The sequence below is a fragment of the Onthophagus taurus genome, chromosome 2 (assembly GCF_036711975.1).
Source record: "Onthophagus taurus isolate NC chromosome 2, IU_Otau_3.0, whole genome shotgun sequence".
NCBI classification, from domain to species: domain Eukaryota; kingdom Metazoa; phylum Arthropoda; class Insecta; order Coleoptera; family Scarabaeidae; genus Onthophagus; species Onthophagus taurus.
Window position 1 is genome coordinate 17039362 of NC_091967.1, and position 4398 is coordinate 17043759.

The 4398-nt window shown below is 31.3% G+C and overlaps 1 long non-coding RNA gene across 1 annotated transcript; it reads right to left on the reverse strand.

Annotated features, from left to right (window-relative positions):
• Nucleotides 1–941: 941 nt before the first annotated feature.
• On the reverse strand, nt 942–1828 carry LOC139429202 (uncharacterized). The gene is made up of 3 exons (XR_011639872.1): nt 1632–1828; nt 1347–1556; nt 942–1287 (listed from the first exon to the last, which is right to left on the reverse strand). It is a non-coding gene; the product is annotated as an uncharacterized lncRNA (long non-coding RNA).
• Between the last annotated feature and the right edge of the window lie 2570 nt (nt 1829–4398).

Below are 4398 nucleotides of genomic sequence, written 5' to 3' on the forward strand. Positions count from 1 at the left end.
AAGTGTACCAGAAGTGATACACTTTAAATAGAAGTAAACGATAAATTGTTGCTTAAACGTCAAACAAATCGTGCAACCTGAATTTGAAATTGACATAAAGTATGAAGTGTTAATAAAGCTACTTGTTTGTTCCTGAAGTGATTTCCAAGCAACATTACAAAAATGTTAATCTACAACTTTTACAGTGGTGCAAACGAATATACATCAAAAAGAAATTGCAAGTTGTCAGAATCTTTAATGTGAATATTACATAGTGGGGCATAAATAGAATAGACTCTAGAAGTCGAAGAGTAGTTATGGGGTAACTAAAAACCGAAAGCGTAATTTAATCCTTTTTGTTTAAATTCTTTATGCAAAAATTTTACTTTCCCAAAATGGTCTTTTCTAGATTTAACCATACCATTGTCACTAATGACCCCAATTACATTATTTTAATATTATACTTGTGATATTCGTTTTAAATGCTTTTTTAAATGTAAAAACTATTACATATTAAGTTAACACGCAATAAATAAAAATTTTGTTTTATTTATGAGTAGATTTGCAAACGTTGTCAATTTATCAGCGCTATATGAATATATGAAAAAATTGAGTGTATCCCACTTCAGTTAATTAAATTTTATATTTCATCATGTATAATGAACGTTTTCCAAAAGTTATTAGTCAATTAACACCACAAAAAAAATGGGTAACCTGAATATAGATCACTTCAGTTAATTTTATAAACGATCGTATATTAAATTTATCCTCAAAATTGGAAATGGTTATTGATTGAGTTTAAAAGTGAAATAATATGTTTGGTTTGTATAAATTTTAACAGATGGCGTCAATATATCGTTTCGTAGCGTTTTGCCTGGATACTTTAATATTACTTTTATTATTATAAATCTTTTATGATTAGTTATGAACATTATATTGTTCCTTTTTTAGGCGATTAATTATCTTAAACATTTTCTTGCACGAACGAGACTTAATTATAGTTATTTGGGCACTCGTTATCTATTCTTTCTTTTCCACACGTTTTAAATCATTTTCCAATAAAATTTCACTTTGCTACACAGAGTGTTTAATTAAATTTAAGCCGAAATGGCCTACATTCCCAACCATAGTTATCGCTAGCATTTGTGCTGCTGCTGCGCGAAAGCGTCCTCCTCTTTGAATGCGCACTCATTAATTCCTACAAATTGCACAGGGTGCAACACGTGGCGCAAACAGCTAAATTTATTGGGTGGCCACTAACGATTTCAACGACGAGTACGACTTCCCGACCATTTTAACTCAACGCATCTGATCAACAATTTTTTTTTATAATTAATGAGCTTAAATTAAAAAATTATTATTGTTACCTTAATTATTGTGAATCTATTTTAAACCAATTTTTACAAATAATGGATTACCAGTTTAATTTGATGATTTAATTTGTTATTTTAATTTGTTGCATTGGTATATTTTAGATGAAATCCGATAAAAGGGGATGGCGTTGATTTATGCGGATTTTGGGTAAAGTGTACTCTAACCAGTAGTTTTGGGATACTGCTACAGTTCGTTATTTATTGCTTTTATCGCATTCCGGCCGAAGGAGCTTTTCGTTAATTAAACCATAGATTACCCTTACTTAATTTAATACTTACCAGATAGATACTAAATCTTATGCAAATATTATTTTTTGAATTTTTTGAATAACCAAAAACGCATATAAGACCAAGTTATTTTTAAAGTTAACTACCCATTGGTATGTTGATACTGTTTTATTTCCTATATCACGTTTTATCAACACACTAAATCATAGTGGTACGTTAACTGGGCGATTTATAACGAATATTTCTGTATTTCCTGTACTCGCCCGTTTTGTCGTCTGTCAATAGGATATATGATGATATACGATGTCGATTCAAGGATAATGTGATAGAAAAATCTTGGATCACATAAATTTTATCGTCTAATACCAACCGAAAAATTTGTGGGGATTTCTCTTTACCAAGTTATATAATATAAAAACCGCTTTAAAAGGATTGCACTCGCTTTACTAATGCCTAATTGTTTAATATTAACACGTTGGGTATTTGGGTGATTAACTTTAAATAACTAATTTTACTTATGATGCGTAAATCCAATATTTTAAAATATTTTTCATTAAATTTTATCGATTTAGATATAAAACTAAATCCACCTGCGCTCATGTTCTCTCTATGGTTTAAATTAAACGTTTAAAATAAACACTTCGTAAAACTCGTTTTAGGCACACATTTAAAACATACATTGTTGTTAATTCGAAACTGGGATTGTTATTGATTTTTTAAACCGATGTGTGACCGGATATCTGTCTACATATTCAATTAGAGCATGTTATGAAGTACATTTAACATGACTTGTGATGAATTTATGTTGAAAAAGAATTGATGTTGTAATAATTATTTACAGGTTTCAAGTATTCCTGGAAATAATAATTACTTTCTCTATAATATATCTTCTTGCGCCATATGTACATAATCTGGCTTAATAATTTCTGAAGTTTGAGGATAAGCTTAACACACTCATAAAATTCCATGAGGAACTAACTTTCCATGCATTTCTAGTTAGTTCTACTAATTCAACGCTCTGAATTTCCAACAAATTATTTCCTCAATTCCTAGAGATTGAATATTCTCTCCTCTACTTTTCTACTTTAAAAGTCATTGAATATGAATACGAACATTAATTTTTATTTATGATTTTATCTTGGTGCGGAAAAACTTGTTGGCCAATTTAACGGCTTATAAATAAATTCTCCGGCGACATCTATATTACCAGTTGCATTTAAATTCGCTCGTTTATTAGTTATTGATACAATTTCTATCAATTTGTAATTTGTACGATATAACTTTGCTAATTAACTTCATTACTGGAGTCGAATCTGTGAATAATTTAGATGTTCAAAGACGAATCGAAGCATTCGAGTCGTAGACGTAGTAGCAGCTTAAATATGATCAAAACCGACAATTTTGTACAGTAACTCTCAATATATTATTTCACAAAGGGGAGTTTGGGAGTTATTTTTGTGGCATATTTCTCAAATTCTATGACTTTTATATTTATACGCATTGTTGTATATAAGATACTTTAAGTACATCTAATAATTAGGGCGTTTTCATATCTGACAACGACGTCGAGTACATCTCGGTAAGGACACAGTGCCGTTATTTGAGGAGATTGTCGGCGAGTGCGCAAGGTTCCTAATTATTTACTAGTAAGTTTGTGTCGTTCGATATCGTTCTCGTTAACGTTGCTGCGTTGATGTCGAGAGATATGAAACCACCTACACATATATCTTTCATGCGCGAGAGAAGGAAATGAGTTTCAGGCACGCCTAAATATATACTACAAAACTACCTATGCGAAGTTAGCCCCCAATTTTTCTAGCCCCCAATTAGATAGGATTTTACATGTATAGTATTTTGATTATAACAAGAGAACCACTCCACCGATTTCGATAAACAATGTCCCATTCGAAAGCTTAATCTTTGGCCATACGAAAGTGGAAATGCCCGATTCGAAATCTCTTTCGAATTCCGGTAAAACGCCAAAATAATGCGAAGGTACACGAAAATAACACAAAAATGACCTTTTTTAAGTGATGATAACTCGTAAACGATGTACCCGATGATCAAGATCTATACGTCATTCGATTCGTCGTAGTTTCTTCTATCGAAATTACAAAATGCCCCATTCCAATTCTTTCTGATTTTAATGTTTTATATCTTAATCGAAAGTTTGTGTCTGGCTGAATTCGGTTGTCGAAATGCCCGATTCTAAATATTTAAGGATTTTGGGTAAAACACAAAAAAGAAATTAATCAAACACATCAATTATCTCTTTAACTAATTAACCAATTTTAGTCATCAACATCTCGATCGAAAGTATGATCTACAATGAATGCGAAGGTGGAAATGCCCGATTTCAAAATTTACTAATTACCTGCGTACAGCCATTGAAATGACCCCGCGAATCTGCCGACTGGAAGCCTAGCCCCCAATAAGAAAAAAATAATTTTGATTACATTCGCTATAACTGAAGAACGGATTTTAATGTTTTATATCTCAAATGAAAGTTTGCGTCTGGCTGAATAATCATGTCGAAATAAAAATAATAAGTCAATTTTATCAATATTTGATTTACGGTGAATGCAAAGGTGTAAATGCCCGATCTTAAAATTCGCTGATTAAATGCGTACGGTTGTTTAAACGAGAATGGGCTGACTGATTTTGTCTACCACATTGTACGACATTGTTTATCGAAATCGGTTGACTGGTTCTCTTGTTATAATAAAAATACTATACATGTAAAATCCTATCTAATTAAATGAACATGTAAAAGCGAAATCGTGTATCTATCTTACCGAATTAATTAGCATTAAAGAGA